We start from the raw sequence: 14,174 nt of genomic DNA on the forward strand, positions 1-14,174 counted from the left end.
CCATATGAGCACTGGTGTTGTGTAACGTTTCCTGTGCTCTTGTGCAAATAAAACTCAGTTCAGAGTCTTCGTGTTCCTGTGATCTGCAAACGGCATGGCAAGGAGAGGAGCCTTGAAGAGGCCTGTTTATGTGCTGGTGGTAAAAGTCACACGTACTTTCAGGAGCCCTAAAGACCCTGCGGATTTTATTAAACTTTAAAGAAAGCATGTGTGTTTGTGTGTGTATCTGTACTGATAAATCCATATAATTCGCACAAAAGGGTGGTGGTAAGAATGCTTGGGCTCACTTTTGTGTCAGATGCAGGTTTGCAACATTGCAGCCCGTTGGTACTGAATGAGGAGCTGGGCTTTTAGCTTATGCAAAGCATGCTGAATGCTTAATAACAATTGTTTGGTCTAATGGTATAATAGTTGTTTACAATATTTAATAATGTGGGAAATATTTCTGATTTAGTTTGCAGTTCTTTTATCTTAAGGAATGAACAGAATTCATTGCTAAACAAAAAATGGGACAATTCAAGCACTTTTTTATCAGTATGGACAGATACAGAGAAATCTTATAATAGAAATAATATATATTTTAAACAAATATTCCATTCAGTTTTAAAGTCTGAGATTAAAAAGTATTGTGGGTGCTGTTATTCATAACTTCAGCTATAGAAAATGTACATTAATATACTGTGATATTGGGTGCATTTACTGGAAATTGAAGTTTAATATTTTCCCCTGGATTTAATATGTTGTGTACTTGATTCAATGTGATAAGTACAATTTTAACAGGGCAGCACATCAGCTCATCAAAGCCATCTAGGAATCTATCCTCATTCTAGTTAAAAGCAAGTCACTCTTGCCATTTATTTTTTTTTCTTTCTGAAAGCCCCATCCTTCTAAAAATAAATAAATAAATAAGTAGTCATCTTTCTATCTGAGGTTGCCATCAGTGCTCATTCAGCTTAAGGCCTTGCCCTGTCTGTCCCCGTGACAATTTCTGCATGCCCTGCAATCACGAGTGAGGTGGTGAAACCGGCACGTTAAGTATCATAGCTGCATACGGTGTGGCTTGGAGCAGTCAGTGTTATTAAAGTCTAAATAGTTATCCAGGATGCTCATCTGCTATTGTATGAGATCTCATTTTATGTCTTTATGCAAAACTCACCCAGCAAAACATGAATGAGATCGTAGGATTTTAATGTAATTTGGCACTTCCATTAGGATTATGGGTGGTGGTGTGTTTTTTTTATTATTATTTTTTCTGTTTTTTTTTTTTTTTTTTTTTTGTGTGTTGAATTGTCAGTTCATTTTTTTGCTCTCTTTTATAGATTTGCAGTAACACTTGTTGGAAGACACCAAAGGTTCATATTCTGTTAAGTTGATACTGATAACAGGTTGTAAAAACTATGGAATATCTGTGCATGGCTGAATGAATTTGGGCTTTTACAAAGCAGGTTTGACACCCGGCCAGTTTTGGTCTCTGTAGACCTAATAAATGAAAGAGATTTTTCCACTGCCCTCTCACAGAAAACAAAAATGCAGCTTACTGAATTGGCTGTTCACTGCCAGTTGAGGAAAAAAGTTGTCATTTTCTTGCCCCATCTAAAGAAATCACTACTAATTAGTAGAAAGCACTAAAACAATGCCATATGCTTTTTATCTTGTATTTGAAAGCACTTTTTTTTTTTCTTAAAAAAAAAAAAAAAGCAAGTTAGTGGTAAGAACTTCTTAAAATAAGTTTTGTTAAACCTCAGCAATTGAATTGCATGTGAGACTCAGACAGCTCTTAAGCATACAGGGATTGTGACAAAGGAGTCCCTTTCCAAATTAAGCTGTTGGTTTGCAAACTCTTTCTGACATCTCCCTCTGTGAAAGCAAAATAGACCTTTTCTTTTTGAATAAATAAAACCATAATTGCTTTATAGGGCCTTGCACTAAAGTTGATGGCATTTCTGTGCGTCTGTACTGCAGAAGGAAGAAATGGGGGAAAGAAGGAGCCCCTGCATCTGGTGAGCAGGCCCAGCTCCATAATTGTCTGCAGATCAAAGAGCCATTTGATGGTAGCCGTTAACACCTTCCAGCAGAATATCCCCAGCTCACTTTCTGCCCATCCTCCTAGCATGGCTGGCACTCTGAAAGACCTGAATAGGCTGGGAATGAGGATTTGAGGTGCATGGGAAGTGAGGTGAAAGGCGAGGTGGAGGGAATGTGACACAGGAATCCCTAGTGTTATCAAATAGTGATGTACAAAACCTCTTTTTTTGGGGTGAAATGGCAGACTGATGGTACTGCTGACATGCAAGAGGAGAAAAATAGAAGGTTAGGCTTGCCAGCTGATCAGTTATTTTAAAAAAATATATATAATATGCATCCAAAGATGCTTGGTGTGTGTGTCGAGATGCCCTGGCATGAGTAGGGCTACAAGTCATGCCAAAGGGACAGCCCAGATGTGGTGCAAAAGCCAGGAGCACGCACAGCCATGGCCAGACCTGTACACAGGCATTTCGACACATCCTGCTGTGGAGTGTCTACTCATAAAACTGGAAAATTCAGTTGTCTCATCCACAGTCATTAAGACAACAGTAAAAACTGGCCTGCCTGGTTAGAAACCAGTCAGGTAACAAACATATAAAAGGCCCTTAGCTTCCAAAAAAAGTGGATGAAGGGAGGAGTTGTGCTCATGTGAGCCAAGGGAGTTGATGAGGTGGGTAAATAGTCTGTGAAATGGACCAGGACGGAAACATGGCAGGGGCTTTCCAAAGAGGTGCAACGAGTGTGACCGAGTGTCATAGACAAGAGTGAAGCTCTCTGTAGCTGCTTTAACTTATAAGTAGTCCAAATTTCTTTGTACTCTGCCTTGCCTGACAACATGAATAACTTGGTGAAAGCTATGGCCTGCACTGAGCTGTGGCTATGGCAGCTTTTCCATTTGCTTCCACTTGCACTTGGGGAACACTAGAAATGAAGTATTTTTTCTCTTGTGATAGATGCAGCCTATTCCATTTGTCTTCCACAGGAGCAAAAGCAGTTTCCCCATTTCTTTTGGGTGTCTGCAGAAAGATCCTGGAACCAAAAAAGAAAATTAGTCTTAACATGCAGTCATAAAATTGAAGCTGTTTTGTTTTTTAGGAGAATTGAATAGCAGTGGTTTTTGGTTTTGTTTTATGGAAGATTATTTTTTTAACCTGCATTAGAAAATACATGTATATAAATACATATGTTTTATGTACACATGCGTGTATATCTCTACATGCATATGCATAACATCTGCTCCCTGTTTTTTAGTAAACAGGGAAAAATGAGAATTATCTCATTTTACATTTTTATTTTAATGTTATACATTCATTTTTTCTCAGAAATTCATGGGATTAATATGTAATAATTGTTTGTTCCTGTGCTGTAGCTGCCACTGGAGGTAGGTATTAAAATAATTTCACATTTGGGAATGTTATGTGGTAAAGTAACATTTTTTGTAGTTGGTTGGTTGGTTTTTTGTTTGTTTTCTTTTTGTCTTTGTTTAATAAATCTAGGTTCCATAGTAAGTTGCGGGTGAGTTGGTTTAAAGAAGAAAAAAATAAAGACTTGGAAACAAATCAAAAAAATAATAGAAACCAGGCAGCTCAATTTGAACCAAAATGCTTAGTGTTGTTGTTTTTTCCTTTTTGCTGAAGGACTTACAAAAAACTTCCATAACTGCTGCACTGCCCAGTTTGAGTTGTATTAAAGTACATGGTGTCCATGGAGCCTCTACTGACTAGAGATGACAGAGGTACCTGAGATGCTACAGGTTCAGGATGGGGCTTTCTCTGGCCACTGGCTGAATGGGGGATTTTCTTTGTTCCTTCCACAATGACCCATGCCAAACAAGTTCCATCACTAGGTCATTCCCTAAATTTTGGGGTTGTTAATACTAAACTGTTACTTCTCAGTTTTCTCACTGGCTATTGGTATAACCCAGTGAAATGTAGGCATTTATATTTATGGTGTATGATACAGTTCTGGCAGACTACCACAATTGCTTATGTTGTTAGAGGATACTTTCTGCTTCTACTCATATCTTTCAGGCTCAAAACTTAAAATTTCTGGAGCTAAGCACACTATAGTAAGATGGTGTAAAAACTGACATTTCAATTGCAAAGTCTCACAAATTAGGCACAAATATTGTAATAGAGTTTTATGAGCAGTTTCATTAAGAAACCTATACATGACATGCATTTTTGTGTGGTTAGGAGCAATAAAACTTCATGGTTCTCCTTTTTTATTTTTTAATTCTCTGTTGTTTGGAGGATTTTCTTGTGTCTCTCAATTTCTGAAAGTTACCTAGGTGAAAACAAAAGCATAGTTTAAAAATTATAACAAGTCCCTATAGCAGTAAAAGGCATGACAAAAAAAAAAAAAAAGTCACACAGAGCATTCTTGTTGCAAGACACTGCAATAAGAGGAGGAGAACTTTAAAAGGTTTGCTTTGATACAGAACTGCAAAATATATGCCAGGAGTCATCTTCACTCTGAGAGATATTGTAAGAGCCAGTAAATATTACAGGTGTGTCTGCATCTGTTCTAAGCACTTTCTGTTGAGTTTTCTATGCAAGATATACTTGTATCTGTGCTGTTACTCAGTCTTGTTAATATGACTCTGATTTAATTTAAAAAATGTTGAATCACACTAAGTATATAACTTAAATTTGTCACAGATCTGAAACTCAAATGCATTCTTTTGGAAACTTAACAGGCTATAAGTAGATTTATTGTAGTTGATACCATATGGATAACATACTACTATATACCCTTTACTATTTGCTCTGTAGACATTTTTGGCACTGTAATTCATGGCGTAAGAAAAACAAATCGTCTTGTAGAGTACATAAAGTGAGGTGAGCTTAATTAAATATTGGTCTAAAAGAAGCGTTTATGAAATGATGACCAACTAACACCCTTAGCCAGCAAGAGCAGTGCCTGCAATTGCTGTAAATCCTAAGAAAATCAATGGGGGATTTAAGTTGATGTCCATAAAGCAATGATACTTTGTCTCATTTTGCACCCTGTGTTTCCCTAGATGCTTGGTAAGGAATGGAAGAAGCGAGTGACATTAGAAATATTTAACTGAAGCTAAATTGCCTCAAAATCACTGTGATGGTGCATGAGATGCAGGTAGCAGCAGAGGATTGGTGGTGTGGGTGCTTCCTGTGTCAGATGAGGCTTGCAAGACACTTGCTTCCTCTCATATGACGCTGAGCCACGAAATTATGGACAGTGTGCCACATCAGTAGGAAATTTTAGCTGCTGTTATTAGTATTGGGGACTTATGTTTCTTCAGATATTATTAATATTATTATTAAACTAATATGAGCTAAGTCAATAAAATCAATGGTATACAGGTATAATGTTGCTGTTCCATTTTAATCTACTTTTCAGTGTGAGGACAAGCTGTGAGCAGTTCCATGCAACGTATTGTGGAGTAGCAACCTTAATTTGGGAGCCTGCTTATTTGCATAAGAACCATAATGTTTTATACTGAACATATAGTGTCATGTTACTTGAACAGATTGAAATAAAATTTAAACTATAGCACACTTGTTGATCAATGCATGAAGCAGTTTTTGTGCTGAGGCTAATGCAGCAGTATTTATTTGGGATATGACAATTTTTGTTTGTAAATTTGTTTTAGATACCTCCTGAAATTAAAAGGGAAAACGTGATTTGGGGATTTTTGTTGAATGAAAGTTCTAACACTGTAGGATACTGTGTTTCTTAAGATTTGAAGAACAGTTTTCCTGAACAAACTTAATATAATTCATTCTGCCACATGGAGAATAATCCCTCATCAAATGATGCCAGTAAGTTGATCATAACAAATACACTATTTGCATTGCAATGTGGCTTTTGTGGTAATTGGTAAGAGAGAACTTATGAAGGTTTTCAGGAAATAACTTGTACTTTAAAATTCTGACAGAAAAGGAAGAAAAAAAAAAGTTTTTTTTAAAAAAAAAAAGTTTTACCTTAAAATGAATGAATGGTCTTGGATGAATCTTGGCTCCAGGGCTAGATGTTCACTACTATACTTTAGCCAGCTGGCTAAGAAAGATCAGTCTTCTTGATGATTAGTTCACTGCACTGAGCCTCACCTTTTTCTTGACGTATATAGCCAAGTGTTTATATATTCACAAATCTTATATAAATACCTGCAGTTCTAGAGCCTTTTCAAGCATTTCCTTTATCAGTGTTTTATGATTTGTTTTACATTAAAGCTTTCCTACTTGATTTAGTGTTTTAGCCCATAAATATTGATTTCAATGACAAAATAATTAGGTTGGTTTATGTTAAACAAACAGATACCATTTTTTTGGAGGTCTGCTGGATTTCAGAGGAGTGTTTAGGAACACTCTATAGTGGTCTGCAGGATCTAAGTCAGCTTTGATTGCTTACAGCAGAGAGACAACTACCAGTGCCTGATACTTCTAATCAGTTGAGCAGGGTTGTATGAATGGAAGTGCTTTCTTTTCCTTTCTCTTCAGTGAAAAAAATCCTTTACTGACAAGCAATATGTTCTTCTGCCAAATGAAACAGTGCACAAAATTCTGATTTCTTTTCTAGGAAGGAGTTTATGTAGTTTCCATGATTGTACTTTGAAGCACTGCAATTTAATTCAACCTAATTATATTTTTCATTTTAACTATAACTAGTGATCAGATAATTATTTTGTCCTTTAAAGAAAAACCTAGCTATTATGGATGCTCAATAGCCAGTTACATTACTTAAATTAAACTTAAGATATAATAAAAGTATTTATTAATCATTTATCCAAATGAAAACAAGTGTTTAATGCTTCATTATGATTTTACACACTGATATTTAATGCATGTAGGTCACTTTTTTTTTTCCTTTCCTTTTTTTTTTTTTTCCAGAGTTAGAAAGTGCTTTTTGAAAATTAGGTACATCAGATGTCTCTAGTCTAAATACAATCTCACAGGAATAGTCATTCATTCCTTGGAAATAATTATTTCTTATTGAAAAATAACTGTTGTGGTGCATTTAGTCTGTGGTATAATTTGCATGCAGCTGTGAACATGTGACACTTTGTTTCTCTGTTTTCTTGTTCTGCTCTTCTGGATCATGTTTATACAGACGTATTTACAAGAACCATCATGAAAATGTTGTCTTGTTTGCTCATAAGAGCTCAGTAAAAAAAAAAAAAAGTCCGTAAATTGGATTTCACTGTAAAAGAAATGTGTTGTCCATTTTGAGGTTTTTCCCTTTCTGTATTTTTCTTAACCATACATGTAATGACATCGAGTTCTGTATTGTTTTTCTCTTATGTTAACATAAATAACTGCTAAATAGAGAAAAGGAAAGAAAAAGTTAACTCAAGTTTCATACAAGATTATTTCCCCTCCAGGCAGGGGCAGTTGATCACAAGCAATAGCACTGCCCTTCCACATCTGAGACTTTGCAGCTGATACCTGGCTGCTCTGATTCAGTGCAAATGGGAAGCAAAATGGGTTGGCTTAAATTATCTTTATTAGATCTGTGTTCCCCTCGTCGTGATTTGAGCTATGCCATTTTACTTCAGGTCTTTGTGGCCTAGAAGTGTTTGTTGTGCAGTTATAGCTTTTCAGCTGAGCATTGGTAACTCCGGGATAGAAATGCTCACAGCTAAGAAACACTGGCTTGATTGTGTGTGGCCGCCTGCCTGTACCGTGCTTGCACATTGCTTGTAGGCATGCAACAGGACTGGTGGTGAAGACGAGCAAGGCTTCCGTGGTGTTCTCCTAGGCACTGCCCGAGCTCAGCAGCTCATTTGTAACTTGACCACTGATCTCAGATTTTCATATTCATGTAGTTCTTGGTTTAGTGAGCTGAATGACCTGTGCTACTAAGGTCTGAAAGGGAAGTGCCGTGAATTGCAATAAGGAAAGCTGCCTGATGTTTTCCTTTATAGGATGCTGGGTTCAGTTATTTATTTATTAGAACTTCGCAAAACATTAGCTTTTGGGGTTGAAATGTTTGAAGCTGAGTAGCTGCCTCTAACTTATTTTTTTTTCTTTTTTTTTCCCCCCCACCAAAATTATTTAGCTATTTATAAGAATGCATGGAAAAGTAGCTATTTCTTATGTATTTTTCCTTAAAAATAACCTTTTTGTTTTGCAAATGCTCACATCCCTCCCTTTGAAGCAGAAACTAGAAATTGCATGGTAGTGCAGAAAATGCTGGTGATAGGCTTTGGGGGAAGAAGAGTGGCTTATGAGTCACAGCTTTGCCTTTGTCAGCACTGTGAGAATCTCAGATCTAACCAAACTGTAAGCTTTTAAAGAAATCACAGTTCTCTCGTGCCGTCTTGAGCGCATTAGAGCTGTATGGCTGCAATTGACAGCGTTTTCCTTCTTGCTGAGCAAATTTGCACATCTTCTAATGCTGCACGGATTGCACATGTCCCATCACTAAGAACTGGCTAAAATACACCTGGGCAAGCTTCTCAGCAGGTGGTAATGAATGCCACTGGCCATTGTAACTGAGAGCAGAAAATCCTGCTTCTCTTATTCTCAATTATTTCTCCTCAAGCAACTTCAGAAGATAAACTGCTTGATTTGGAGACATGAAAGCTCAGCTGGGGGGTGGAAGATTGATAAAACTGGGGTAAGGGAGAGCAAGCTGTGCAGGCTGGGCAGGGAGGTTGGAAGCTGAACAGAGGCTGGGCTGGAGGACAAACCGGCTACCTGGTACCACAGTGCCCAAGAGCCAGGAGCAGAGCTACACTGTGGTCCCAGCCCCAAAATAACCCCATCAGTGAACAGGGAGTCAGGCCCAGGGTGTGAGGGCCCTGTCTTTTCCTTATCCTTGCTCTGTCTTCCCCCGGGGAGGCTCTCCTCTGCCACTGTGGTCCCCCGTAGTTTTTTTATGGGCAGAAGGTTTGGAACTTTGGCTAAAATGGATAAATCTGAGCTGAAAGAAAGAAGCAGACTGTCAAAGGGGAGTGGGACATAATAAGACACAGGGTCACAAGAATTGATGAGCAGAGGGACTGAGAAACTGAATCCAGGAGGCAGTGGGAGACCTGATGAAAAAGTGGGTGATGGGGTGGAAAAGAGAGCTGTGGGCAAGGGTACGAGTCAGTATGACTGTCTGTCAGGGAGTGGAGGAGGGACAAAGCATGGGTAGGCAAGGGCAGAGCATGGCACTGCCAGCCACCTCTGGGAATGACAGAGCAAGGAGAGGTGAAAAGTAGTAGGGAGTGGGGGTTTTTATGAGACCCAGACCCTGAAGGTAGGACTGAAGACAGGCTGGGACTTGAATCAACTCGGGCCAAAGGAAATGGGCTTGAGGAAAAGAGGCAGGGGAGCTCTGGAAATGCCTTTTCTGTAAAAAATTTTGGAATATCTGTAAATACTTTTGGTTTCTGTAGAAGCTCCTTGGGAATATGCCGACCACCATTGCTAGTCCCCTGAGGGAAGATTGCTTTGCCTATGCTAACCATTGCTCATTTACTCCTTTACCACAAGAGCTGCACGGTACACATAAAGATTGCAACTCCTCTGCTACCTTGTGCCACCTTGATACCCTGTGCCTTGTATCTGTGTGCCACCCTCACACTGACAATTTCTGCTGTCTTAGTTTGGTTTTGCCAGAAGTGGTGAAAGTAGTATCCAAGTCAAAATATGCCGTGAGCGTGTCTTTGCAAAGCTCCTTAGTTTGGCCCCTTGTGAGCATTACAACTGAATGTTATTTGCCCATGTGGTGACATCCTGTTTTTTTCCACAGGATCCCTGCTTTGTTGCGTGCACAGGATGGACCTGCTCTGGGAATGAACCTGCTGCATGCAGTGGCAAAGGCAGTTCTCCATAGTAGCCCTGCCTCAGTGACAACAGAAGCTGGGACTCGTGCGGCGAGCAGGGGCTGTGCTGATGCTCTGCGCAGCTGCACGCTGCCCTGGGGAACGGGACTCTCTTCCTGGCTGTGATGCTAGGTAAGTTGCTTAATCCGGCCTTTTCTCCTGTCTTTGTGTGTCTGGCTTTCTTGCGGGTGACTTGAGATCTTTGGATCTGATCTGGAAAAGTGCTGAGCACTGATAGCTGCGAGTGAGGCAGCGGGGGCTGAGGTTCGAAAGTGCTATATAAAGCACACTGTAATGCTAAGTACTGCGAAAAAATGAGGTCTGAGTTGTGCCAAGCTGGAGACAAAGTTGTCTTCGGAGTTGGTGAATCATTTTGACCTTAAAGTTGTCTCTGCTCTGGTTAGGAAGTTAGGACTAACAGCATTATTCTAAGTTAGGAGTGACGGAGTAACAGTGAGAGTAACCATTATGTTTGTCGAGTGCCTGGCTGCACCACTGAATTCACAAAGAAATTACTTGTTCTGTCTTCCGAAAAAAAGTTTGAATAGCGTGCAGTAAGTACGGAATCAGACCGTACAGCAAACACCAAGAGGAAAACAGATCGCTGTTTTGATTCGCGGTACTTCTGTACACTGAGCAAAAAGCAGAGATGCTGTGGGAATTGGGTGACACGACCGCGGTGTGTGCCATGCCACATAAGCAAACAAAGGCAAAGCTCAGGTTTCTCTGAAACTTACTTGTGACATTTCCTCCTGTTAGTGCTTGCCTTTACAGACGGATTTTAGTCTGGATGTTCATATCATGTAGTATGATTTGGGGTATAAGAAGCAGGGCATTTTTTGATGCTGTCAGCTCCAATAATGTGTGTGCACAAAGCTGAAATGACAAGTAAATTCATCGTTCATCCCAGGCACATGCCTCTTGTGCCTGGTTATTGTATCAGATACAAAGTACACAGTGTTTGTAATACCCACTATCAGAATGGCTTGAGGTCAGAATTTCAGCTGCATTTCTTCAGCCTCAGGATTCGTGTTTTCCCAGTGCGATGTCCATAGCCAGCTACAATAATGTTGTAATCACTAGATAGCAGTGAATTTTTGGCCAAGGCATGGTTAGGCTAAATATTGTTTTAACTTAGCTAACCTGAATGCAAAATATCTAACATTAGATCAGATTTTATGAATTAACCAAGAGCGTGTCTTTGGTGCCTAGAAACATAGTGAGCATGCTTGCCAGATAAGCTGTTACTCTCTATTACAGAAGAGGGAGACAGTAAAAGCCATGAAGCTTTAATAGTAGCTAAATATTACATTAAATACACAGAGTTAGAATGTGCATTCCCCTTCTAGCCTGCTCATGGGGGTTCCACTGCATCTGGCTCTGTGGAAGGCTGCAGCAATGCTTCAGGCACAGAGCAGGATTTCCAAGTGCTGCTTTCTAAGAAAACCTGAGATATTTTTGTCTCACTGCTGCCCTGCAGTGCAAGCGTTTCTGTAAATCCCAGCGTTTAAAACATAAACAACAAAAAAAGGAGGGGGAGAGGTTGAAGCGATCCGCGTTTTACAAGCAGAAGCTGAAAATGAAATTATTTGCCTTACCTAGAGCATTGGGAATGATGTTGCAATTAGACTGATGCAACAGCGCCTATTACAAAATGCTCGCCCAGCGCACGGCGGCTGCTGGAGGAAGGCAGGGGGCTGGACCAGCAGGGGAGCCGCGGGGCACCACGTTGGCACGGCTATGTGGGGAGGATTATCGGCTAACGCGGAGAGAGGAATGCCAAGCAAAATAAAAACTGTACCGTTCCTGTGTGTGCCATGAAATGGGGTGGGAGGGGAAGCTGCGTTATCAATGCGCCTACTTTATTTCAGCGACACGTCTCGGCTGGCATGGAAAATGTTCTCTGTTTAGGTGGAGGAAATAATGGGGATGGAAGCTGATTTTGAGCTAATATATTTTGAAAGCTGCTAATAACAGTGGAATTTTATTCATGGCTCTTTATTTCTACAATAGAAAAGTAAAAATTCCTTTGGGTTAACTGAAACATCTGTTGAACAAATTGGTTCAGTTTCATGAGTCTGTTCCTAATTCTGAGAAGTAGATGGTGCCTTATAAAGCTGGTAGAGGTTGGGGTTTAGTGGCCATATTCTTTCATTTTTTTTATTATTATTAAAGTAGGTCATTTTGAAGTGTTATGTTTTCATGAATATAGTAATTCCACAGTTAGTATTTCTAGTATTTCAAGTTTTACCTTTGTTTTAATGAGTTTTCTTCACTGTTGTTTTTAATCAACATTATTAATACTCTTTATAAGACCATGGGTTTCTAACTTTTTATCAAGTTCTTAGAAACAAAGTAATCGAGCTATTAAAAAAAAACAGTAAATTTCTGTCTGTTTCCTTGTTTCTGTAGATTCTTCTGCTCTGTTTTACTTAGAAAGTTTGTATGTTAACAGTATTCTAGTTGCTCCTACTATTTTGTCATTTATATTAATTTTTTGAATGTGACTTCACAGTTGTAGGAAGAAATGACAAATCAGTTTATGACCTCATGTGATAGAAGCTGAGAGGGTCTTAAATGTCAAAGAGCTGACATGCTATGAATTAATAAAATAAGAAAAAGGCAACGTTTTAATATAGTTTCTAAGATTCTGTTCATATGCATCAGAAATGCATTAATTTAATGTCATGCACATGCACACATCTTAAAGTAGTTTTCTTAGGTATGTTTCCTACCAATATAATCAATTAAAGGAAATCACAACTAAGTATAATGTTAATACAAAATTAAATTGTTTGTGCTTTACTGTTAAATATAAAAAATCAATGCTGGTTCTTTTTGGGTAGCAATGTTTTGGCCCATTTTTTGTTCAGGATTTAAAAATAAAAGCTGAAGTTGGAATTTAGGCAATGAATATACAATTTCTTTGTGGTGCATACGTGTTGTAGAAAATGCAAGACTGGCATTAAACAAACATTCAATGTGATTGTAAGCTGTTATAGTCAGCTGCATGGTCTGGATACTTGTTGGTTCGGAGTAGCTCAGTGTATAGGTAATGAAGAATGTGAACTGAAACTGATAGCACTTTCTAATTTTACTTCAATAGATAATTAAAAAATATATATTTTGGCTATTTTTTTGAAGATTTAATATATATGGTTGTCATCCCTGAAGTAGAAGGTAATGCAAGTATAAATAAGAGATACAGCAGTCTGCCGTACCATTAATGTTGTGTTTTGTTTTGTTTTCTTTTCTTTTCTTTTTCATAACAGATTGCTAAATTGAGAAGGAATGGAGCAGTATAGCTGAGTTTTGTGAAGGTGCATTTGAGTATTGGCAGTGCAAGGAACTGCCCTACTGATAAGATGTTCTAAACTCCCCTCGTGTTAGCTTTGTCCTTGGTGCAGCTTGCTGTAGTTTCAGATGACATGCATGAAATGAAGCGAGGGGGAAGTTTTGTGGCTGAAGTCCTGTGCCAAGTCTTTTTGAAGTTGTTTGCAGCAGCTGTGCTGTAGCTAAAGAAAGTCTTTCTTTGCCTCCATCATAACATCTGCATAATCTTTAACAGTAGAATTGTTCCACTATGATGTATCGTTTAGCTAATCTGGGCTGCTTTCATGAATTTTTTTTTCTTCTTTTTTTTTTTTTTTTTCCATGTTAGAAATACACACAGTATTTGGGGGGATAAGATTGTGAAGCTTTGGACATAAGTGCTTCCATGTAGAAACAGTAAGTTCCAGTCCAAGAAAAAAAAAAGAAAGTTGAAAAAAAAAAAAGAAGAAGAAGATTTGAGGCATTGAGTTTGAGTCTTTAGTTCAGTGATGCTCTTAAGGTAATTGGAGACCTTAGACTGCACCCTGAGAACTGGATTTGTCTTTGCCCTCCCTTGTTTGGAAGGTAGAGGCTCAACACAGGGTCAGTTCCTGTGAGGATGTCACTGCTGTGGTGTCATTGAAGCTAACCTTGGTCTAATGGCTTCCCAAAGAGTGGTTTGCAGCCTTCCAGCTGACGTATTGCCCCACCTTCTTCGTGCCAGTGCTGCTGCCGCTGCAGCTCATGAGTGAGTTGGCTCAGGGACCTGAAATAGCGGTCAGCTAACCACATGTTTGGTTGGGTTAGTTGGCTGGCTTGTCAGCTCCTTGAACTTGCTAACCATAGGGCTGGGCCAGTGTCTGTGCTGAAGATGGCTTGGGAGAGGGGGCAGTGGGACCAGCCTCTTGGTGGCAAATGGGCTTGTGGGCCCTTTCGAAGCCATGCCTACAACCGAGGCAGGAAGGAGATGACTGAGAGAAGTGTTTTCAAAGAAGTGCACAAGTTAAACCTTTCACCATGTTTACTTTGAAAGCTAAGTAAA

The 14,174-nt window shown here is 39.1% G+C and overlaps 1 protein-coding gene and 1 long non-coding RNA gene across 4 annotated transcripts in view; one reads left to right on the top strand and one right to left on the bottom strand.

Annotated features, from left to right (window-relative positions):
• The window catches only part of NCOA2 (nuclear receptor coactivator 2), a 197,874-nt gene that overhangs the window by 62,664 nt on the left and 121,036 nt on the right, over positions 1-14,174 (top strand). For all 3 annotated transcript variants that reach the window (XM_038173626.2, XM_027452331.3, XM_027452332.3), the window contains exon 3: positions 9,748-9,952. The gene's annotated coding sequence lies outside the window, so the exon portion shown is untranslated. The remainder of the gene's footprint in view (positions 1-9,747; positions 9,953-14,174) is intronic.
• Positions 1,274-12,861, bottom strand: LOC119715716 (uncharacterized). The gene is made up of 3 exons (XR_011807474.1): positions 10,795-12,861; positions 10,558-10,696; positions 1,274-3,054 (listed from the first exon to the last, which is right to left on the bottom strand). It is a non-coding gene; the product is annotated as an uncharacterized lncRNA (long non-coding RNA).

The sequence above is a fragment of the Anas platyrhynchos genome, chromosome 2, assembly GCF_047663525.1.
Source record: "Anas platyrhynchos isolate ZD024472 breed Pekin duck chromosome 2, IASCAAS_PekinDuck_T2T, whole genome shotgun sequence".
Taxonomy (NCBI): Eukaryota; Metazoa; Chordata; class Aves; order Anseriformes; family Anatidae; genus Anas; species Anas platyrhynchos.